Below are 26,626 nucleotides of genomic sequence, written 5' to 3' on the forward strand. Positions count from 1 at the left end.
AATGCGCATGAATTTTCATTATCATGGCCAAACGGTATTGATATGTTGTATTACAAAAATAACTATAACACATTTAATAATAAATAAAACATAGCATATATAAAAATAAACTACATGACATGCTCAAGTTGCACAAATAAACAACAAAATATATGCTACATATAATAATAGCAATAATATATCATGCGTAAAATAAAATATAAACAATAGCATAATTAAAGTCGTGCTTAGGAATAACTATATAAGCGTAAATAAAATTCACAAAACATGCTCAGAATTGCATAAATAATATATAACAAAATATATATGGCATGTTCAAAATAAAGTATAAACTATAGCATAATTGAAACATGCTTAAACATAATTATGTAAAACATAAATAACAAGGCATGCTGTAAGAGGATTAATATTATCGAACAAAACATGCTTAATAACAAAATATAATAAAAGCATAAACAATAAAGTATAAAACATGCTTTGTTAAAATCATAAAATAAAATAAAAAAAACATACTTGATTTCGAGAAAATAAAACAATCCTAGCACACGCGCGTGTTGATGCAGACGTGCGTAGCGATGTTTTTGGGCTTGAGAAAAAACTTTGTTTGCTTCCTCTTTTTTTTCAACAATGGGCCACAAAACCCTTTTTGTTTTTTTTTTTAATTGCTTTCTCTCTTTTTTTCTTTTTTTTCTCTGGGCCGCAGGCTTGTTTTTTTTTTTTTTTTTTTTATCTGGGCCACAAGGCCTGTTTCTGTATTTTTTTCTTTAGGCCGCAAGGCCGGTTTGCTTTTTTTTCTCTGGGCCGGTTCTTTGGGCCAGGTCCCTTTTTTCTCTTTTTTTCTTTTTGATCTGTTTTTTTTTTTTCGTCTTCTTCGCTCTCTTTCTGGTGTGCAGATGGGTTGGGTATAAAAGAAGATTTCCGGCACGCAAGGCTTGCTGTCAGGCGGGTGGGATCTGCTGTGTCTGGGATCTGCTGCAGAAGGCGGGCTCCGGCGGTGCTGGGCTAGAGGCAGCGATGCCGGAAACTGGAGGCAGAGTGCTGCTGTTGCAGCGTAGATAACGAACAAGGAATTTCCGGCAGGACTGGGCTGGGATCGAGTGGAGGCCGCCAGGGAAGATCGGGATCGTGGGGAGGCCGCCGAGAAAGATGGGGATCGGGGTGCAGCGCTGGGCGCGCAAGACTAGAGGCTTGGAGGCGCTGCAGGTGACAACCCAGATGAGTTCTGGGTTCTCCGGTGGGAACGGGGGTCACCGAGGTCGGATTCGACCGGGACTTCTGCTGCTGCAAGGTGGTGATGCAGGCTGCTGCTGCTGCAGGTGTGTCCTGTGGGCTGGAGGCCTTCACGGCTGATTTAGGCCGGTCTATGTGATGTGCAGGCGGAGGTGAAGCGCTGCAAGGGAGATGGAGGTCGGACGAGGCCGGTCTATGTTTGGAGGATTTTTTTTTTTTTTTAGTTGTTGGTGGCGGCAGAAACAAAAGAAAAATATTGTTTTCTTCTAGGGTTTGTTTCTTTTCGTTTAGAAAAAAAATAGAAAATGAAGATTTTTTTTTCTATTGGCTATTTGCTCTGAGCGTGCTGATAACGTGTAAAAGTAAAATGGGAATTGGAATTGGTCTACTCATTTCATTTCATAGTCCCTTTATATAGGGATAGAGTTACAACAGAAATATTAATTACATTAAATACATTGAATACTGATTGATCTATAATTGTGCTGATTGATGGTAATCACTGATTCCTTGATTCCCTCTCCGTCAGTTGCTTTGACGAAGGCACACAATATGTTTTTCCTTTAACATGAGCCACATTTTGAGATAAAAAATAAAAATAATATATTTCTTTTTGTTAAACAAATTAAGGCCCATTTCAGCCCAATTTGGCCCTATTCAGAAGGCCGGCCCTTTTGGCCCTTTTCGGCCCTTGTGGCCCTTTTCGGCCCTTGTGGCTCGGGCCTTTCGGGCGGGTAAGGGTTAGCATATTTAAGCTTCGGCCCGACCCTACCCGGCCCTAAACTTTGTTGACTTTGACTAGGCCCGGCCCGACCCTAAGCCCTAAAATTTAGGGTAGGGCCGGCCCTAGCCTAGACCATGATGACCCCTATATGCAACTCTTCAAAATATCCCTATCACATGCGTATACTGTATACATTTTACTTTTGCCAACAACAGTGAATCTCATCTTATCATAATGAATTAAATTCTCTTTTGGGTCTCTTAAGTGGTAAACTTACGTAGTTAAAACATGAGTGTTAACTTGCGCAACACAAATTCAGGTCGAACCCATGCTAAACAAGTGTTTTGATTATCAATTTGGTTTAAAATGCATGATTTGGATTATGGTTGTTGGGTGGTGTTTGGTTCATGACATTTTTGTTTTGGTTTTATTGTAAACATATATCTTATGGCATGTCTGTTTACTTGAATAGAGAATCCAAGAATCAAAGACAACCTAAATGTGGAGAGAAAAATAAACTAGTACAGGAATGAATTATTCTCAGTACGAAATTTACTATCATTATTTAATTAGTGTAGGAATACACTTTTTTCGATTGGTATTGTTTATTACTTATTCTGAATCAAATCAACTAATTTAAACCTTCAACTCAAAATTTTAGTTAATAGATTCATGAAATGTACATTAAGGTACTCATACATCAAGTAGACTGGTTCGATAACTATGTAGGCTAGTTCAATATAAAGGTTAACTAATTCGAGATCAAACCAAGTCGGACTACGAATGCATGAAGTCAATTTACCTCTATATCGAATTAATTTGCTTGATCTATTAATAAATTAACGTACAGTAAAACTTTTCTGCTATATAATAGTTGAAATTCGGTGTATTGATGCTAAACATACTAAAACATATTGGGTGCATACGCTGATGCTTAAAATATAGTTCAATAATCAAGCAATTTTGTACAAAATTCAAGTAATCTTCAATTTTATTGGGTCAAGTTGGGAAAAGGTAAACGAGAGAGACTTTCGTGGGGCACCCGTACCACGTGGATATATGGCTGACGAATCAACCCCCAACAGGGGGGACTTTTGGGTATTGCATTTTTAAAAAGCAAGGGCAGTTTTGGAATAAGGAAAAAAAATTCTGATGTCTGATTAGCTTGCCCAATATCCACGTGGTGGGGAAGCCCCTACCTAAGAATTTCTCAAGGTAAACAACCCATCCCTCAACACATAATCAGCATTTGGTCCTCGTAACCACTTGAACACCCCTTTCTAAGTTGAAATGAAGTTTTTGACTAAAAAAGCTTTAGTCGTCCTGTCAGTTGTCAAGTCACCATTACTTCTTCTGCCACACTCAACCCATAGTGAACCTTTGGACTTGTACATGCAGCACGCAGGTTTATCATTTAGCACTACAAACTGTTCATGTGGTGTTGTTATGGCATTTCAAAAGCCCACACTCAATGGTCAACATTATATACTTGGTTGTCTAATGCCCAGCCCTCTTGGGGCTTGATCTCTTTGGATCAAACTCTAAGATTTCTTTGCTCCATACAGTGACCTCTCAAGCTCATGGTCTCTCGAATTCATAAGGAAAGACTTTCAAGTGGTGATCCTAAATATACATTTACCTCCTAGATTTTGTAGTCCATATTAGTTACAAAAATGCTTGAGATCCCAAATAATTCTACCAAATATCAATACCAAATGATGTGGCAGGTGCCATATCATCAAACTATTTTTAGCATGTATTCTTATATTTTATTTTTATTCTTTAAAATGGAAAGATCAATAATTAAAAGTTATTGTTGTTTAATTAGAAAAAAATATGTATATGATAAACAACAACAAAAGAAATGAAGAACCCTAAACCAACCCCTTAAATCATGGAGACTTTAACATTCAACGGTAGGAAAAGGCCATCAACCGAAATAGAGTAAATAGAACTCAAAGTTGTGTATGGTTTAATTCATTAGTTCATTGGCAATTGAATAATGATCTATTATATACTGCTAGTGGTGGTGGGTTTCATCCTGCTGGAAATAGAGATATGTAGTGATGAAGTAAATGAAAAATGGTGATTTTCAATTGATGGCCGGATCCATCTCTAAAGGGTTTCAAATGAATTTAATATGAATTCTCATATTGTTAGACGGATAAAGAAATAGTTGTACTATTATATATACAGTCTCCCAGATTTGATGTAATTTCTTTACACTATTCTCTGGATTTCTTTGCTCTTTTACTTTTGCATATGTGGTTGTTTTGTTTGAGGAAGGGCGGTAGCAGATTTGGTTGTTTGGTGAATCACGTTCTTTGTTTTTGCTGATTAATTAGTTTTCTAGATAAAATCAATGAAATTTGCTGAAAATTATTAAATTGAATGTCATGACACGTAAGACGCCAACTCAGACGCCATGTCATTTGGTATTACTTTTTGGTATAATTTTTTGGTATCTGTAGCGCTGCTCTATTAGTTAATGCGTAAAAGATAACAGTTATAACTGGTAAGGTTTATATTGTATATAACATTTACCATATGAGCATATATACCTCATATGGTCTGCTTGTCCTACATAAGATTTATATTGCTGAATGAATTACAATACTCTATTTTTGGGCTTTTACCCTATACTAGTTTAGCTAACATTAACAGAATAGACAAGATTAACACACGTGTTGAAATTCTAAAAATTGTTGATTGACAGACTAAGAGCATCTTTAGCAAATTCTCTATTTTGGCTCCTTAGCTATTTTAGAGAGCATGTTTAGTTTTTTATCCATTTTAGCAGCTGCACCAGACTCCTAAGTGGCTCTCCATTATAACTTTTAGCTATCTCGCTCCTAAATATAGAGAGGGGGATGAGACTCTCTATAATTTGAAACGTTCATTTTAAGTTATTTTATGTAAGTTATAAATATATTTAAACTATTTAATCTTCATTTAAATAATAATACAAATTCAAAACTAGCTAAAATAGAGAGCACTGATACAGACATATTTCTAAAGTGGCTAGCTAAAATGACTTTTTAGCTACTTTGGCTAAAATTTGACTCAAAAATGGCTAAAGATGCTCTAATAAGTCTTTTTTTTTTTTTGATATAGTAGCCTAATAAGTTGTTACTTGTTAAGGCTGTTACAGGCATATAGTTTTTTAATAGGATTTGATGTTATTAGATATCAACACTATGAAAACAGGCCAGAGTCTAACAGAACTTACATAAAAAATCCGGTAAAACCAGATAAACCTATCTAAGCCAATACTAAACTCGATCATTAAAGTCTAAAGGGATGCTCGCTAGAAAGCAAGTCTAAACAAGCAAAAACAACCTCGCTATTCTAAGGAAAAATCATCCATCTAGTCTAATCTGCCAGCACGCACTTGTGGTACAAATAACAACTAGAAACATCTTAAAATAACTCATAGAGATTACTCCAACTTTAGAAGGCTTGGATTCAGATCTCTAATAGCATAGATACTTAAGAAAATGCTAGCTCCATCCCCGTAGGGTTGGAGCTAGCACCATCCTCAACCTCTTCAGGAGCCAACAACCTCGACAACAGGTTGGTCCTGCTCTTCCTGTCGAATTCCTCTACAACAGACTCAAACAGTCCAAACGTAAGCTTGAGCTCAAGCCAAAGCCCAAACCTGAGCAGATGGATATAAGCCCTTCAGCCCAAGTCAGAGCCCAGGCCCAAGATGCCCAGCCCAAACCCGTGCAGCAACAAACGCAACTCTAATCTCCATTGGCCAAGGTTCCTCAGCCACCGTCCCGTCCCTCCGGTGGTCGTTTGTACCACAAAAGCATCAACCCGGCAGAAAGACTAATGCGCGAAGAGAAAACTGCCAAACCCGAAGCCTTAATCGACCACCCTCACTGCCACAGTCTTTAGCTGCCGCGATCAAAGCCTGTCAACACCCTCGAAATGCCTCAACCAAAAGCCGCTATGAATCTGAGCTGTAGAACCCGACGCCGCTGAACAAGAAACTGCAGCACCTTCTTCTCACCATCGCCCTAGTCTGAACACTGCATGGTCACCGCCGCCACACGAAAACCCTAGTTTTCGCCTTCTCGAGGTCACCAGAAAGAACGGAGGCCCCGCTTGCTTCCCCATTCTGTTACAGGCACATAATTGTTGCTAATAAACTTTCTTTTTATATAATTAATTAAGGGCTTAAGTGATATTAGTTGTTGAAGGCAAATGAATTAGGGAACAAGTGCCACCTCTTCAAACCCGGAGGCAAAGAGTTTGCCACAATCTGAGAAGTCACCACATCCGTCTTCTTATTTAGTTTTTATTAATAATGAAAGAAAAATACAATAAAAAAAAAGGGAACAACACCTCACTCCAATAGTAAAATTAGAAGAAAAAAAGAAGATAGGAAAGACTAAATTTCGATCTCGAAAAAATAGAAAGAGAGCATTACAACAAAAGCACCAACTAACTAGAAACCACATACTACGTGAACAATAAATAGTTCAACATTAAACTATCAAACCAAAAGACCCAAAACAAATGCGATTTGGTGTATTACAAAGTGCTTTTAAAAAAAAATGTTTTTCTTTTAAAACAAAAACTAATTTATTAATCAATTGACCTACACAGTCTACAATAAAAAATGAAGGGTTATTATCACAAATGGTACCTGAACTTATCCTCTATTTTATTGATGGTACTTGAACTTCAATTTTGATCACAACCAGTACCTGAACTTTTCGATTTCATTTTAAATGGTACCTATGACCACCTTCAATCACTATTCCGGCCAAAAAAGCCAAATCTAAGAAAACAAAAAATAAAAATAAACAAGTTCAAGGCAAATCTATTACCAAAAAATCATCACTATATATGATTGCAACCCTCGAAATCATCAAAAATCATCACTATGATCGCCTTCCATGTCGTTTTTAGTAGGAATAGTGACCGGAGGTGGCTCTAGGTACCATTTAAAATGAAATTGAAAAGTTCAGGTACTGGTTGTGATCAAAATTGAAGTTCAGGTACCATCGATAAGATTGCGGTAAAATTCAGGTACCATTTGTGATAATAACCCAAAAATGAAATATAAAGATCAATACTACAGGTCAACTTGTTAGAGTAAAGGAGAAGGAGAAGCATACAAGCTAATAATTGCTACACAAATAACTCATAACTAATAAATTACCAATTTCTACATAAGGTTGGACTTGGAGAGGAAATGTAACCAGCTCGTCTTCGAGTGAAATGGTGTCACTGCTTAATGGTACAAGATTATAAGTTGTATAATCAATGTACAAAGTCCCAAGTTCTTGTCAATATTGAAGACAAGGTTGCCATTTTTGATGTTTCTGACTTTTAATAAAGATAATGCACCAATCGACCCGGAATCTCATCTGTCTTCCATTTTTACCCATTCAAGGTAATAATTTCTTTTCTAGACCACAATCTGGCTCTCTCTTGTTAACCATCAATCTAATATCTTGATTGGTCGGAACATACTGTTCGAGAAAATGCCAAATTTTTTAGCCTAGGGGTGCATATTTAAGACTTTTCATCAGGCTCAAATTTTCAACATCTATGGTCCTTAATCCTTATTGACATTTTAAATTCTTATCAAATAGTTTAATAATATAAGTTAATGCCTCAGACTAGTTAGTTTTTTCCTATATATACTACTGTCTTTGCTACTTTATCTTACAAAGAAGAATTACTACTCTCTATATCATCCTCTTCATATTATTCTCAATCCTCTTTCTCCTTAGCCTTCTCCGTTCTCATACTTCTAATTTTCACAGGCAAGTCCATCCGAAACTCAAATTACCCGCCTGTAAAGGGCACCGTTTTCGACCAGCTCTTCTACTTCAATAAATTCTATGACTACCAAACCAACATTGCCAAAGAACACCCAACCTTCCGGCTATTGGTCCCAACACAAAGCGAAATAAACACCACTGACACCCGAAACATTGAGCATGTTTTGAAAACAAACTTTACCAAGTATACGAAAGGCCAATATCAACACGACATTGTATCTGATATGTTTGGGCAAGGGATATTTGTTGTTGATGGAGACTAGTGGAGGTAGAAGAGGAAGCTTGCGAGCATAGAGTTTTCGACGAGAATTCTTAGAGACTTTAGCTGCTCTGTGTTTAGAAGAAATGCTGCCAAACTGATCAGAGTTCTTTTTGAGTTTTCTAGTGACAATGGGGTTTTTGGTATGCAAGTAAGTAATCTAAATTGTTATCATAACTGAATTGACTTTTAAACAGGTTGCTATCATAAATTGTTATGTAAGTCTTTTTCCTTGACTTTTTTATGTTGTAGGAATTGTTTATGAGATCTGCCTTAGATTCCATATTCAAAGTTGGGTTTGGAACAGAACTGAATTGCTTCAAAGAAGGCATTGCATTTATAAATGCATTTGATGAATCAAATGCTCTCATTGTTGTAAATATTTGTGGATAATCATGTAAATAGATGATGAGTAATAGGTGCCTATCCCTATAGATTGGTGATTGATAGGTTGTAATTATAAGAGTGATTGGATTGTAATTAAGCATTACCCTTTTGTGTACACCATGTAGTCCTATATAAGGCTCCTCATGGTGAGATGAATAAGACACACAATCTGATTCTCTGTGTCCAAACTCTCTCTCTCTCTCTCTCTCTCTCTCTCTCTGTCAGAAATTTTTCTGTTTTACAACACGTTATCAGCACGATACTCTAACCCAAGCGCTAGCCAGAAAAAAAAAAACCCCCTGCTGCAGCCTGTTTGCACGCCCCGAAACCTCTTGATCGGGACCTCAGATCAAAATCTTTCCTTCATCAAAGTTGTTCATCTCTGCCTCTTCTATCTGACCTCCAAATTTCAGCTCTATTGGAGTCGTTTTAAGACATGTACACCATTCGAAGTGGGAGCTGTCCAGAAGAGGCGAATAGCTCTTGGATTGGCTGAGAAGGTTGTCTCAGTTCTACACACATAAGCTGAAGATTTATCCATCCTTCATCAATACTTGGTCCAGTAGTACCAAATCAATATCAGTAACATCAATTCAACAAGAAAGAAAAAAAACAGATTATGCAGTTGCTGGGATTCGAACCCAGCTAAAATAGGTACCAACTCAACATGTTGTCCGCTATACCACTATGGCAAGTTAGTATGTGTTAACACTATTTAGTATTAATTCTGCCAGAAGCAGATTTGAGGCCAATTAATTGGTGATTGATCAACCCGTGATTTGATTTTGATCAATTTTATCCAAAGCAATTACCATTGTAATTTATGCTCATTACCACAATCACTTCATTATCACATTGAGACAATTCTGAATTATTGCGTGAATTATGATAGAAGAATTATGGGCTTAATTTTTGGTTACACAAATTTGAATCTGCCATTATAATTCTTTATGCTAGAAGCATTATGGGCTAAATTATTACGCGATTATTACATAAACATTGTGCCAGAAGCATTTGCCAAATTTATTACCTGTACATAATGCCAGAAGCATTAATGGGATTTGAACCCATTTCCTTAGGTATATAACCGCTGCATTAATTTATTTATGTTACGATTTAATAACATATATTGAATTTGGTTATGTTATAATTGTAAATATTAATAGAGGCTGAGTCAGAAGCTCAAATCAAGCCCAAAGTCATAGCAACAAATTCGAGCCAGAAGCTCAGGCCCAAGTTGCAAGGCCAGAATAGAAGCTCACTACATGTTACAATGACAAAAGTTATGAATCTTCTCAAACTAGGCTCATCCAGTTGGATGCGATGTCTAGGAAAAGTTCAGATGAGGCCGTGTACTTAAGCGAGCCTCGCTCCACCTAAACCTCATCTTTCCTTACCTGGTCGTATTAAATTGGAGTTACCGAAAGGGTTGAGTAATAACTTTTCATTCCTTGGCAGACTAGCCTGAGCCCAGCAGGCCCACTCTCCCTCTACAGGACCTAGCAGCCCAGCAGGCCTCACATACTCTTTGACTAGCGCATGAAAGCCTAGGTCACGAGCCCGCAGACTAAGCTCGATAGGCTTCACTATCAAGCCCACTCCTTCTTTGGTCTAGCAGAATCAAAATAAAAGGAAAAATGATTTCATATTGTAAATAGATTCACCATATTTAATATGTGTAATTAATTGCCAGAAGCATTTATTCACATAATTGTGTGATAATTAATCTGTTATATTACTAGCATGCAATTAATATCTCAATTGATTTGTGATTTTCATTTAGCCAATTTGTGAGATATTATTACAATTTGCTCTATTCAGTATCATTTTGTTACTTGCCAAATTTTCGCATTAGAATATATGTGTAGAAAATGCAGGTATTTGATGAACTAGTAGTTCATACATAAATCAAACTTGTAGTTTCGATAATGCCATTTAAGAAACTTGAAGTTTCCTTCATAAATTCACCACACATGATAAAACCAGTAGATTTTACATGTCTAATCCAATTTTTCATACCATGTTATAGAACCTGAAGTTCTCATTACTTCCTTATGGATGATATTACCAAAAGCACTAATATTATTTGTTCCTTTCCTGTAAGAAATGTCAAATCTCAACATGTTTGACTTTGTTGCTTTGGAGGTCTCCAGAAGAAACTATCTAAAGTGAACTCAAGATGTGAAAATTCATCTGACTGCAAAGAAGATAAGATCAACAATCAATGCTAACAATGTCATCATTGAGGCTTTTAATATGAGTGCCATAATTTTCAAAAAGGAAACATATGGAGTAAACACTCCAAGTTGAGTATCCGATGAAGAGGATATACAGACTCTTTGGGTCACTCTGGAAGAGCACTTTCACCATCAGATGACCATTTCTTGCTTGAAGCAAGACATGATTGGCAGGACGAAATTAACCCATATGACCGTCTGCCACTTGGCCAAAGTCTAAGAGGCCACGTAATTAGGCTCCACATGGTAGGTACCATGATGCCTTAACTCAGCAAGCCCGAGTTGAAAGAAACACTGGTTCGGCCCGCTGCCACCAGAATCAGCATGATCTTTGTTATCGATGTGGAGGAATTGACTGCTGGTCCAGCACCTGTTGTGCCATAGCCGAAGCAGTAGATGAGTATAACGCCGGTCGCGTAACTCGAAATACATTGAAGGGTAATTTTTTATCGATTCCATACTAGAGATCATGGATTTTCAGGCAGTTACTGAACATACCGAGGATTAGAACTCGAAGACATGGGTATAATTGGTCCCTTGTGTCATATCTATTTCATCTTAATGAATGAAACATCTTCGGATTATTTTTGGTGATTTATGTTTTCAATCATTTTGGATTATGAAAATGTGGTTATGTTCGAATGTATTTAATTCAATAAACTTATTTATACATGTGATCCATTGAATTAAATAAATGAATAGACATATTCTGTGGGGAAGTTTGTTGTCTAGTTAAAAGTGCTATTACACACACCATACTCCCAGATCGGAGATGTTTTTCAAACTTATTGTCTATTCATACCTCTGTGACAACCGTATCAGGGCAATCCAACCTGATAGAGGGCTATGGCAAAACCCACTATATGTTGTCTAATGGTACTGAACCTACCATTAATGAGGTCTTATAATCTCCACGTTCCAGAAGAAAGTTATTCAGTATTAAGGATATTCGAACCAACAGTTACCACGTTGAAACCACTGAGAAAAATGCGTGGAATATCTTTGCATAACCTCCGAGTGTGCGGCTAGAAGCGTACATTAGAGAAATTGAAATCTGTTAGCTAGAAACTAACTAATTCAAGCAACTACTTGCTATGGCATGACCTTTTGGGACACCCAAGTCAAAGTATGATGCACCGTATCCTCAATTCATCGCAGGTGCACCCCCTTCTGAATAAGGGTCTTGTATATGCCATACTAGACCATCATATGCAAAGACTAGTACATACACCACCATTTTTCTGCACAGAATGCAAGGGAAATTTGTGGACATATCCAACCACCATGTGGACCAGTTAAATATTAATGGTTTTGGTTTATGTATCGACAAAGTGATCACATGTTACACTATTGTCCACAAGAAAACGCTGCTTTTGCTAAACTCTCACCTAGATCATGAAATTGAGGGTTCACCACTCGGATTATCCCATAAAGTCTATAAGAGTTGATAATACCGGAGAGTTTACATCGAAGTCTTTCGATGATTATTGCATATCCCTTGGGATTGATGCTGAACATATAGTTCCCTATGTTCACACCCAAGATGGTCTCGCAAATAGAATCTTGGTAATGCGCACCAAGCTCCTAGTTTTTGTGTGGGGCTATGCAATCTTGCATGCAGCTATGTTGGTCCCATTGAGGCCCACTGCTACCCAACCTTACTCCGCGTTACAGCTGGTGACTGGTTACGAACCTGATGTTTCGTACTTACGCGCATTTAATGCAGTCCTTGTGCTAATTGTGCCGTCACAGCATACAAAATTGGGTCCTCAACAAAGGATGGGCATACATGTCGATTATGAATCCCATCCATTATGTGCTCTTTCGAGCCCTTGACAGGCGATCTCTTTACCGCTAGATTTGCGGATTGTCACTTTGATGAGACAATCTTCCCGCCGTTAGGGGGAGATAAGAACGTTACCGTTCCTGATGAACGACTTGAATTGACGTGGAATGTCCCCACAATGTCTCATCTTGATCCCCGAACCGCACAATGTGATAATGAAGTGTGGAGAATTCTAGATCTACAGAGTGTAGCCCAAAATATGCCAGACGCTTTCTCTGATCTAGCTAAAGTGACGAGATCATATATACCTGCTGCAAATGTGCCTGCAAGGATAGACGTCCCTGTAGGATGTGTTGTCCCAGATGGACGAGGTACGACCATGGCGGCTAACCAGTCGTATGTCCCTGCCCTGAAGTGAGGTAGACCATTAGGTTCGAAGGATTCTTATCCCCAGAAGAGGGTAAACTTGGCACAAATGAATCCTCTTAACATCGCAATCTCAAACCGATCCATCTCATGAGATAAATCTGGATTATGGGTCTGTCCTAGAAGAGATGATGTTGGGGGACGCTCCAACATTTGAACCCACTCCCAAGAATAGAGAAATCTCGGTAAATTTAGTGAGATTTGGAATTGGAATGAGATCATCATCGATGATATATTAGTATTTGCGGTGGCCACCGAAACTATAATATGCCATGACCTCGAACCTTGCTTTGTTGATCAAATTCAACGAAGAGACGACTGGCCAAAAAGGAAATAAGCAATCCAGGTCGAATTAGATTCCTTGATAAAGAGAAAGGTGTTTGGACCTGTTGTTCCTACACCTCCCCATATTAAACCCGTAAAATTTAAATGGGTATTTGTAAGGAAGCGTAATGAGAAAAACGAGATTGTGATACACAAGGCTGGTCTAGTGGCGCAATAATTTTCTCAACGCCCTGTGGTTGATTACGAAGAGACGTATTCTCCCGTAATGGACGTCATAACGTTCCACTACCTTTTCAGTTTGGTAGTTTCCGAAAAACTGAATATGCAGCTTATGATTGTGGTCACAATTTATCTCTATGGGGATCACGATATAGAAATATACATAAAAGTTCCAAAAGGACTTAATATACCCGATGTAAATAGTTCTAGACCACGGAACACGCTCTTCATTAGTTTTGAGGCGTTCACTTTATGGTTTGAAACAATCTAGACAGAGGTGGTATAACCGTCTAAGTGAATATTTAATCGGGATGGGATATGTGAATAATAAACTATGCCCATGCGTGTTTATTAAGGAAATAAGTTCCTAGTTTGGAATTGTGGCGGTCTATGTCAATGACATGAATTTGATCGATACTCCTGAAGAGATCAAGGAAACCGCAAAGCACATGAAGATGGAATTTGAGATGAAAGGCCTTGGGAGAACAAATTATTGTCTCGACCTGGAGCCCGAGCACAGTGCAGATGAAATTTTGGTCCATCAACCAAATTACATCCAGAAGATGTTAAGATGCTTTAATGAGGATAAAAGCAAGCACACCCATGGTCGTCTGAAGTCTAGAGAGAACCGTATCATCCTGCAGATGATAACGAAGAGATATTGGTGCCAGAAGTCCCATATCTAAGTGCAATAGGCGCATTATTGTTCTTGGCTCAATGCCCTAGACAAGACATCTATTTCGATGTGAACTTGATAGCTAGATATAGCTCTGCGCCAACACGCCGCCACCGAAATGGCATAAAAGACATTTTTCGCTACCTTAGAGGTAAGGCGGATATGGGCTTATTCTATCCCTACGCATCAAGGAATGGATCAAACCCCCTTGATCCTTAGAATGATGCTTGCCTTGTTGGATATGCTGATATAGACTATCTATCAAACCCGCACAAGGCACGTTCCCAAATTGGTTATGTCTTTACCATTAGGAATACTGCAATTTCTTAGAGGTCTACAAAATAGACACTTGTTGCTACCTCTTCGAATCATGATGAGATACTAGCTCTTCACGAAGCAGTATGTGAATGTCATGGCTAAGAGCCGTTACAAACCATGTTCGAAGCACATGTGGACTGCATTCCACCACTGATGAACCAACCATTATCTACGAGGATAATGCTGCTTACATAGAGCAGATAAAGATGAGTTTCATCAAAAGAGACAACACCAAACATATTGTATCGAAGTTCTCCTTCAATTAGCAACAATAGGAGCATCGGAAGATTGAAGTTAAGCATATTTGATTTGAAGACAATCGTGCAGACCTATTTACCAAGTCACTACCAAAGTATACATTCCAGAAACATGTTCAAGGTATTGGTCTACGTAAACTATCTGAATTACCTAACATGTAATTTTCAGGGGGAGTCGAAATCAGGGGGAGTATCTTGAAGCATACCCACTTGACCATCATGTACTCTTTTTGTCCTTCGTCCAGGGTTATTTTGTCCCACTAGGTTTTGTTACCTGGCAAGGTTTTAACGAGGCACATCTTTAGCATGGTCACCCCACTTATACTACATCCTGAAGATGCTTTGATTCGACATATACATGCATTTGCTCATCTTTTCCCTTCGACCACGGGTTTCTCCCACTGGGTTTACCGGGCAAGGTTTTGGTGTAGCAACTCTAATGCATCCCTCTCGTAGACATACTACCTACTTATGGTGCTAATAAGAAGACTTCACCTATCTCTAAAGCTGTGATACTGCTACTCCACACTCAAGCGCGTTGTGCTCTTTTTCTCCTTCGACCAAGATTTTTTTTTTTTCCCACAGGGTTTTTATTACTTGGCAAGGTTTTTGACGAGGCAACTTAGAAGCGCTCAACCTATGCAACACTATTGACATGGAATATCCAAGGGGGAGTGTTGTAAATATTTGTGGATAATCATGTAAATAGATGATGAGTAATAGGTGCCTATCCCTATAGATTGGTGATTGATAGGTTGTAATTGTAAGAGTGATTGGATTGTAATTAAGCATTACCCTTTTGTGTACACCATGTAGTCCTATATAAGGCTCCTCATGGTGAGATGAATAAGACACACAATCTGATTCTCTGTGTCCAAACTCTCTCTCTCTCTCTCTCAGAAATTTTTCTGTTTTACAACGCTCATCTATATATTGGCGATATGCTGATCCATTCTGAAAATTGAAAAGATTTCTATGCATTGGATCCGAAGCGACAGTTAAAAGGAATGTCAGAGTAATTGATGACAGTTGGAAAACAAATATCAGGAGCAAAAGGAAATTGATAACAGGGGAAAACTATGTTGTAAGTGAAACTAATGGTTAATTCTTGAATTTCACTTAATCAAAATTCTATGCTACATTCTAATGGTTTATTTAATTTTACTTAATCAAAATTCTTGAATTTCATTTTACTTTATGTAGGTATAAGGGTTGTACTTAGTGTGTTGGCATTTCCATACAAAAGATTGAAGAAGCCTACAAACTGGCAAGAATTTCAGGTAGGCCTGGGCACGGTCCCAGCCCGGCATGGATTTTACAGGGACCGGGACCGGGACCGAAATTCTCGGGTCGGGCTCAAAATATGTTTTTCATTTTCAAGGACCGACAAGGCCCGGACCGTTAATAAACGGGCCGGTCCTTCAGGCTTTTCGGGCTTTTCGGTAGCCAGAGAGAGAAAGCAAAGATGAGAAGCTTCGGCGGCAAATCAAAGAAGTGGCCAATGAAGGTGGTTCACAATACTTCACATATCAAACCCGTTGAAGGTTACAACGAGCGCCTCCGAATTTAGGACTTTGGTTCAGCAACTCACCTGCCAAGATGCCGACGACATGCTAGATCTGAACGACTTTAGCACACCAAGTCACCAACTGTCAGCTGCTTTCGAAATCATCTACCAAAAACTATACAAAAAATTCAATCTTCCACTAATCCAACTCAGAAGCCATTGAATCTATGAGAAATGGGGTCCATTAATCATATAATTAAGGCGGCCATGAGTTGCAGAAGAGGGAAAGGAAGAGGCTAAAGAAAGAGAAGAAGAAGAAAGAAGAAGAAAAAGAGAGAGAAGAAGAAGATGACAAAGAGAAGTTATTTCAATTAGCCATATACTTATGGGGAAGAAGAAGTAGTATCAATTACCATAATTATATGGTGGCCATGAGTTGCAGAAGAGAGAAAAGAAGAAGAAAGAGAGAGAAGACGAAGAAAGAGGCAGGAGGAGAGAAGAAAGAGAAATATAAAAAAAAAGGGAGAGAGTGAGAGAAGACGAAGAAAGAAAGAGGCAGGAGGAGAGAAGAAAGAGAAATAATAAAAAAAAGGGAGAGAGTGATAAAGAGGTGTTTGACTTTTTTCTTTAGGTCTAGGGTAGTACTACCGGAAAAAATATATTAAAAAATAATAGGAAAACTAATGAATCGGGCTTTTCGGGCTTTCAAGCTTATAAATATCAGGGCCCGGGACCGGCCCGTTAAAACTAAAACGGTCCGGGCTTTATATTTTTGTGTATTTTTTTTTCTCAAAGCCCGACCCGAACCTGACGGTCCGGATCGGTCCAGTCCGGATTTTCGGGCTTTCGGGCTAAAATGCCCAGGCCTAATTTCAGGTATTTGCATCTCATACATAAGCACGGGATTGCAACACATTACAATCCCCGAGTCAACCCTACATTTTTGGGAGTCTGATTTTGGAAAGTATCTTTTAGTTTTTAGATTTTATTTTACAAAGATATTTTCCAACTGATAAAAATCGTGCTTTTGAAGTCCTAGGTGATTTAGGATTTATTTATTTTAATTGGATATCTTTTATTAAAAAAGATCTTTCCTAGTAGGAGTACAATTAGGATTAAGTTTTAATTGTTGAGAGTTTATTTTCTCCTCAATATATTCAGAAAAGCAACGTTGATTGTGTAGGGATTTTGATGCAAGAATTATTGTGTGTCTTGCTTGCTTAGAAAGAGTTCCATAGGAGTCCATGAAACACTTGTTCTGTGTCTAAGTGTTTCATTGTTCATTCATATACATGCATTGATTCTCTCGATATCAGTAGAGAAGATTGGTGGTGCAAGTGGAGCGATATTTGCATATCGTTCAAGTGAAGAAGAATGTCAAGATTCAAGACAAGCACCTCTCTAGTGAGTTTAGAGATTATAGCAGCGTAGAGAGCTGTATGTGTTTGTAAATAACCATATCCTTCATCAATAAGTTGATTGATTTTATTTGGGTTCTCAAGCGTAAGAGTCCCGCAGTGTTTTTAATCTCAAAATTAAGGTTTTCACTGAGTAACCAAAATCCTGTGTTCTATTTGAATTTTTGATTTCTGTTTAACCGAAACCCAGAAAATCGTTTCATCCAAGTATTCTCACTTTCCAAAGAATGAAAAGGAGGATCTGTTAGAAAAATAATTAGGAAATTGCTATATAGTGAATCAGTATATCTAAAAGAAATCACTGTAATTCAAATCAAATACGATATAAGAAAACTGAAGTATGAAATCTTAGAAAAACCTTTGACAGATCGAGGCTAGAATTTGATTCTATAGCCTTAAGACAAATTGCCCCTCACATGTGCTCGAAGGTTTGAATTGGCGAATGCCTCCCAGGATACAACGATCTTTCTTCTTACTGAGAAAGCACTTTAATCAGCAAGAAACAGCGAACCAATGTAGTGTTTGAACCTTCACTGTTTTTAACTCTAATATGAAATGCAGAAATTCTTTGAAATACTGGATGGATTTTCTGATGCAAAAGTTAGATGCAAAGTGGTGGGATTGGTTTTGTATATATAGGAGTCCGATACATCTATTTGAAAGGTCATATATTTCTAAACTACAACTTCCACGTTGTGTTTAGTTTGAAAGGTTATAACCTTTGGATAAGATGATCAGCTACTTCTTTCATATATATAAAAATTGTTAGTTTGAATTTTCATTCAAATGAATTTAATCTAATTTAAATTAATTAAATTTTCAACAATCCCCCACATGAATGAAAATTGTCTAAAAAGTAAATAAAGTTATGCAGACACTTGAGAGAATTCATATGGAAAAATATTGCATGGGATAGGTAGCTTTTGGCCTTGAACCTTCCTTAGTGAAGTATTATCGGGTTTACTTGCTGATCAGTGAACGTGATGTCTTGAACTGCTCGGCTTTTTGTGTAAACCAAGTCAACAATACTCACACAATATCTTTCCGGACACTTTTTGGTTCTACGGTTGTGTTCATTTCGGCCATGAACAAATCCCGATATTCGTGAGTGCTTTAGAGAATTCAGCCTCCATAATTCTCATAGAAACGACCACATTTCTCACTCATATAGGTGACTTCCTATAAAGAGTAGCCTGTCATACCCTACTCGAAAATTTCGAGCTATAGGAATCATTAAAAGATAAACTTATCCTTCACTCTTTTACAGGCAGCACTGTTTTCATCCTAGGAATGGGCAGGAGATAATCTCCCGGTACGTGCTACTTTCGGTCATACACAATTTGGTTGTCCCTTTGAACCTAGATCTTGGGATCTCCAGTCAGCTCGGTTGGGTTGCCATTATGTCAACCTTTTCGTAATAGGCTTTAAATCCATTCCTCTTGATGATTTGTAAACTTTCTCTCTAATCAACCCTTAAACTATTTGGATCCATTTGGTTGACGCATTTCCATGTTGAAGAAATTCACTTGAGAACAGTTTCCATTATGAACATAGATAATTAAGTTACGTGCCCCCACATTTAACTTATATTTTGGGCTATCTACTTAATCACCATGTCGTTGTTTTGGAGATTTTTAGAACTCCTGTACTCTCCATATCATATTGATTATTCCATCCATTTCCAATTTAGATTTCCATTAGGTTTTGGCCATAAACCGTGACCCTAATCATATTGGAGCCTTTAATAATCAATCAATACTTTTTGACTAATCCTTTATTAGTCCTCTCTTTTATGCATGAGGTACATGTGCGAACATAGGTGAAAATCCCCTGTACCTTCATTATTTTGAACGGGTAGAATGTCTGATTGTATATATGTATATATGTTCATATATATGTAAGTTCGTATCCAGTGCGTCAAGTAGCTAAAATGTACATAAAATACAAACTTTATTATAGCATCTGATACAATACATAGCTAGGGACATCAATTATTTATCTGTGGTCTGATGCCCATTTACAAACAACACATACGTACATAACTATATATAATAACATTCAGTCCTACTTAACAGAGACATGATACTCCTTACTAAGATACTCTTTCCTTGGACTTCTTGGGAGCATATCTTAAAAAGGCCATTACTGAGATAACCTTTTCCTACATATATCCCGTTCTTGGTAAGTATGACTTTATCAACTTCAAAGAACACACGAAATCCATTTTTGATCAACATCGAACTAGAAATTAAATTCTTTCGAATATCATGCACATGAAGTACATTGTTTAAAGTAATTTCTTTCCCAGATATCAACTTTAAAACAATATTACCAGTGCCTTGAACCATTGATGTAGAAGCATTGCCCATGAATAATTGCTCTCCTTGATTTACTTCAGCATAGGTAGAGAACATCTTCTTATCAAAACATATATGGCAAGTAGCCCCTCTATCTATCCACCATTCTTCGGCGCTTGTTATCATATTGACTTCAGTCACCATGGCTGAAAGGTTCATATCAGTAAAGTCAACAGACAATCTATCTCCCTCAGTCATGTTTGCTTCAGTGGCTTTCTTGTAGCATTGTTTTTCTTGCTATGACATTCCATAGCACGATTGTCACGCCCCTGATTTTACACACATGAAAATCGATACATATAATCCCATAATTATACATGCGTGAACGTTTAGTCACTAATACAAAATACTTGGAATCTTTTTCCTTTTAAACTAAGTACATACTGATGCCCTGAACCCTCAAAGTTAATATACACTCGCTCCAAAGAGTTATATATTACACAAACTTACGAATTAAATTGTCAACAACAACATAAAACGTAAATGCTCCTCAGAGCTCACTACAAGCGGAAGTCTTAATAACGGTAAGGTCACAAAATTGGCTTCCTACCGTAAAGCTGCTAGCTCGCTGCCTAAGTTTTCAGCCCCGATTACCCTGACCTGCAGATTAACCCCTACACCGTTTGAATAGTGTACCGGGTTGTCACACAACAAACCCGGTAAGCTTTTGCAAGCCCGTATGAGTAACTCAAACCACACACAACTCACGCCAATCACGAGAATAACTCACACGAATCACGAGACGAACTCACACAAATCACGAGGTAACCTCACACGTTTAAATCAATAAACAAAGCACGGGATAAACCCACACATATCACGTTTAAATCAATAAACAAAGCGCGTTTCAATCAAGAAACAAAGCACGGGATAAACCCACACAAATCACGTTTAAATCAATAAACAAAGTGCGGGATAAACCCACACAAATCAAGTTTAAATCAATAAACAAAGCGTGTTTCAATCAAGAAACAAAGCACGGCGGACAGACTAGAGCTCTAACTGATCGTATTCACTAACCCGGCCAAAGGCTTGAAGTCCCGATTTTCCCACCCACGATCCTCAATTCGTAAGTCTTTGGACCCGCGGTATAAATACCAAAACATTAAAGGAGTCACAGTGGACCCAAAATGTTACACGAATCGAAAATGAAAGATTCCCCGTAATTGATCCCTATCAATTACTCCCGGTAAAAACCCATATTTAAATAAACCACCCGCGAACTAAAATGTTCCTTAAATACACAAATCTCAACTCTTTTCAAAACAAATCGAAATCAACATTTCCACAATCATTTGTTTTCCAAAAGCCACAACCCAAAACAATAAAAAGTATCATTTCATGCATATTGTTTCAAAATCCACAAACCACCAAAACATATATATTTCACGTAAACATATATCTATATGTAGTCATCCGCTCAGGAATGCCTACTAATACCAACTATAGTTTGCAGTTAACTAAATAACTCTCAAAACGATAAAGGTAAGCCCGTTCGTGAATGAACTTCGTGAGATACTCACCTCAGAATCCCGCTGCGTCTTCTATACAGAACCGAACTAACACTATCACCAACAACTCGTCCAATTCACCTTTAGAAGCACCTAATCACCAATGATCTCAAATCAGTAACGATTCACATTTGATTAAAGTTCGAAACCCCTATTTTGAACTAAAATCCCTAAAGTGGCGCCAATCGAGGCAAAACCACATCCGAGACCTCCCAAAGTCTCCGGAATACGTCCACGATCGATGTGACCAAACCACAAGTCGATCGGACCCTCGAATCATCACGAATAGAATAATCGATCGGTATGAAACTGCAAAAATCATAACAATTCCATACGAACTCCAAAATTTGCATATTATATATTGAAACGCTCGTATCAACGAGTAGAACATATATAATACCAAAAACAGTTCCTTAAGTGGCCGGAACACCGCCGGAACGCCGCCATAGGAGGTGGCCCACCGCCGCCGGCCAAAACTCAATATTTCACAAAACTCCCAACATCAAAGTTCTTCATCTAAGCATGCTTGTGAACTTTCATAACTAGCTCGAAGTCAGAAAACAAGCATAAAGGGTCGAAAACTACCTCACAACCTGTGAACAGTAATCCAGACTGTGTTGAACCAAGTTTCACGTGAATCGATCCAAACAACCACCAAGGATCGATCAAGGAGGCTGCTCTGAGCTCAACCAAGAAGACTTGAAGCCTCGCCACGTCGGAACAAGGATTTCCGACCGGGTCCGAAATCCTCAAACTGTACCGCCTGGCAGCGCCGCCGTGGAGGAGAATCGGCGCTAGAGGACACCAGAGGGACGACCAGACGGAGGAGGCGAACTGATCTGGAAAGTCTCATCACCGGAGATGGCCGGAGCTCGCCGGAAAAGTCGGGTCGGATCGTTCGGGTTCTGATCGGGTCAGCCGGATTACTTCGATAGTGAAGGTGTCGACCGAGAGAGAAAAGTGAGCTTCCGGAAACGGAAATAATGAAAATAGTAAGTTTCCAACTTGGGAAACTTCTATTTATACTAAAATGGAAATTCCTTCCAATGGCCATAACTTTCTCATACGAACTCCGATTCTCACGTTCTACATATCGACGAACTCATATTGACGCGCTCTACAACTTTCGTGAAGGAAGTTTTCGGAGAATCCCAACGTATCAAAAGTCAACCTTGAACCCCCCCCCCCCCCCCTAAAGTCATACTTTCCGAATAGAAATTCGTCCGAAACACTTCTGCTCCATCCATGAGCCACGAAACCGTCCAATAACCATAACTTAGATTCCGAAAAATCCTCAGAAAATAAATACGAATTTCCGGGGCATCACAACGATGGCCCATCTTTTTACAATTGAAACACTTGCCTTTGAACTTCTTTGAGTTTCCTGGCTTATAATTTTTCCCAGAGAACTTTCTCTTCTTATTTTTGTTTTGTGGTTCATCTTCCATGACAAGTACCTTGGCCATCATAGAACTAGCATCACTTCTCTTGTCAGATATACGATTGCCTTCCTCAACCCGTAGCCTTACAATTAGACCCCCAAGATCCATCTCCTTGCGCTTATGCTTGAGGTAATTCTTGAAATCCTTCCAAGATGGAGGAAGTTTCTCAATAATACATCCCACTTGCAATGTTTCATTAATTGACAGATTTTCTGCAGCCATCTCATGTAGGATCAATTGAAACTCCTCAACTTGACTGAGTATAGTTTTAGTATCTACCATCTTGTAGTGAAAAAAAAACAACCGATTATATATTTCTTTGCTCCAGCATCTTCGGTCTTGTATTTCTTTTCTAAAGACTCCCACAAGCTTTTAGCATTCTTTATTGGACTGTACACTTTGTAAAGTACAATGTCCAATCCATTAAAAACGTAATTCTTGCATAGAAAATCTGCATGATGCCATGCGTCTACAGCAGCAGCCTCTTCTGCAGTGCTTCTTGATGCAGGAGCACTTTCTATCATAAATTTGGCCAAGTTCAGAGTAGTGAGGTAGAACAACATCTTTTGCTTCCAGCATTTGAAGTTTGTCCCACTAAATTTCTCGGGTTTCTCCCCATGAGTAGAGGAAGGAGGAATCAACACAAGTGCATCAATAGCTTTTCCCTTATCATTTCCAGTAACGTCAGCATCGTCACCAGCCATTTTCCTTTGACAGAAAAGAAGCCACACTATTTAGTATGGTGCATATGGCACATGAACAAACAACATACAGTATAATACTTGAGAAACAAAAATCAGATGTTAGTTTCTTATATATAATGTAGCAATTCTCAAAACGACATGTCTTAAGATTGTTAGAAAAATAATTAGGAAATTGCTATATAGTGAATCAGTATATCTAAAAGAAATCACTGTAATTCAAATCAAATACGATATAAGAAAACTGAAGTATGAAATCTTAGAAAAACCTTTGACAGATCGAGGCTAGAATTTGATTCTATAGCCTTAAGACAAATCGCCCCTCACATGTGCTTGAAGGTTTGAATTGGCAAATGCCTCCCAGGATACAACGATCTTTCTTCTTACTGAGAAAGCACTTTAATCAGCAAGAAACGGCGAACCAATGTAGTGTTTGAACCTTCTCTGTTTTTAACTCTAATATGAAATGCAGAAATTCTTTGAAATACTGGATGGATTTTCTGATGCAAAGTGGTGGGATTGGTTCTGTATATATAGGAGTCTGATACATATATTTGAAAGGTCATACATTTCTAAACTACAACTTCCACGTTGTGTTTAGTTTGAAAGGTTTTAACTTTTGGATAAGATGATCAGTTACTTCTTTCATATATATAAAAATTGTTAATTTGAATTTTCATTCAAATGAATTTAATCTAATTTAAATTAATTAAATTTCCAACAGGATCAACTATCAAGGTTCCTAATGGAGAGCGAAAAGGAGCTAGAGGAAATGACTGATATGTATCTAAGGGATATAGCTCTAAATTTTATGTTTGCTGGCAAAGATTCCAGTGGAACTACATTCTTGTGGTTCTTCTATATGCTGTGCAAAAACCCTCTCATTCAAGAAAAGGTTGCACAAGAAGTGAGGGATGTAGTTGGTTTGAACCACAAAGCTAACATCGACGAGTTTGTGGCATATTTAACCGATGCAGCTCTTGAAAAAATGCATTATATTCATGCAGCACTGACAGAGACCTTGAGGCTGTACCCTGCAGTTCCTGTGGTATGCTATGGTTTTGCAATGGGATACTTCTTATATTGTGGTTTTAGAAATCCTGATAATTTCTATATATGCTGTAAAAAGCAAAATAAACATTATACTAAACTGGATAGCTCTATTTGTATTCTATATAGCATTTCAAGACTCGATTAATAATAATGTGTTTGTGATTTTTGGCTTCTCTAATTAAGGATGGGAGAGCTGCAGAGACAGATGACATTCTTCCTGATGGATACAGAGTAAGAAAAGGTGATGGAGTGTTCTACATGGCCTATATATGCCATGGGCAGAATGCCTTATATATGGGGAGAATATGCTGAGGATTTTCGACCAGAAAGATGGCTCCAAAATGGAATTTTCCTGCCTGAATCTTCTTTCAAATTCGTCTCATTGCATGTTGGTCTCATTTACTTCATTTCTCTTGCTTTATATCATATCTTAAGCTGTCTAAACGTTGACTAACAACTTCACTTGCCCTGTTTGCAGGCTGGTCCTCGGATTTGTATAGGGAAGGACTTTGCTTACGGGCAAATGAAGATAGTATCAATGACACTTCTGTGCTACTTTCGCTTTAAATTGGTGGATGAAACAAAAATCGCAACCTATAGAACCATGTTCACCCTGCACATGGATGGAGGTCTCCCTATGCGCGCAATTCCGAGGACAACATGATGAGAATCTTGCGTGTCAAGCAATATAATGTTCACTTGTATATGATTTCAGCTGTGAGTGTGACCCATACTTATTTGTAATATTTTAATTTTACTGGAGAGTAATACTTATCTATACTATTATTAAGAGAAGAGGTTTTGTTAGCCAAAGTTGGTGTGAAAAGATAATAAAATCTTTAGACCTTATATTAATTTTAGATAAATTTTTTTTTAGGAAGTTAATTACTAATTCAGTTATGTGCTCTGACCTAGCGCTCTGCTAGGGTTACTCGGCAGCCTTCCATTGAACAAAACTCCCAAAATTCTCAAAACTTGATGGCCATGGTCATCTTTAGCCTTGTGGCTCTATGTTTCTTGCTGTTTGCTATTTTTGATTATTCAGATGGGAAGTCGCCTTGGTCTGGGGCTTCTATCTCTGCTTCTGTCGTCAACCAAGAGATCCGATTGGAGGTTGATGTCGTGGTGGATGGGTTGGTGGCTGGTATTCCAAATGCTTTTGTTGGATTCCGGCGGGGATCGGAAAAGGGTAACGACGCTCATGGTGGATTTCGGCGGGACTGGCCTCAGGTTGAGGAACTGCTGCATATATGGCGAAGTCCGTATACTTGGGGGCTGGCCGGAGATTCAGATCGTCTTTTGAGATCAGGACGGGATCGGAACAGGCTGCCGACTTCGGGATTGGGAGTGGCTTCTGTTACAGGCTGGTGGGGGAAGTGAAGATCCGTCTTAGTCATCCAGGAATGATGTGGTGGGCTGGCGGCGGCGGTTGTGGGGTGTTCCCCTCAACTGGTATCGGCGACAGCGCATCTGGTGGTTGTTGGGTGGAAGAACACGTGTGGGCTTAAGGGGCTAGGGCTTTGGTGTACCCTACTCTTTGGGCCTACTCTTGGTGCTGCTGGGCCTCCTGGGCCTTGAACTAGGTTGTGACCCTTAGGTTTGGGCACACTGGTCTAGGGTTTCAAGCGAGCTGGATTGCCCTTTTGCTAGGGGGTTGGATGGATTGGGTCTCTATGGCCCATAGTGCTGTTTAATTTTTGTTTTGGGTCGCAAAAACCAGTGCCTTAGTTGGAACCATTTTATGTAAGCTTCGAGATTTCTAGGTTTTTGTTAGAATAAAAGTGCGTGAATTTACCAAAAGGTGGGTGTACTCGGGATTTTTTTGGGATTTTATTCTTCTAGAATAGAGTTTCAGGAGGTTCTAAGGAACGATCCTTTCTGTCGACCCCATAGGGGTGTTTTGTTTTTGTACTTCTTGCTGAATTATAATGAAAGGGCAGACCTACTTCCTTCAAAAAAAATTTAGATAATTTTTAATAATTGTGTGATAGTATGGTAAATACAAAAATTAAAAATTATGTAAAAAATA

General features: G+C 38.4%; 1 pseudogene; it reads left to right on the top strand.

Moving 5' to 3' along the window:
• Positions 1-1,146: 1,146 nt before the first annotated feature.
• LOC112167539 lies at positions 1,147-25,261 on the top strand (annotated as a pseudogene).
• The last annotated feature ends 1,365 nt before the right edge of the window (positions 25,262-26,626 follow it).

Source organism: Rosa chinensis, chromosome 1 (assembly GCF_002994745.2).
Source record: "Rosa chinensis cultivar Old Blush chromosome 1, RchiOBHm-V2, whole genome shotgun sequence".
NCBI lineage: Eukaryota > Viridiplantae > Streptophyta > Magnoliopsida > Rosales > Rosaceae > Rosa > Rosa chinensis.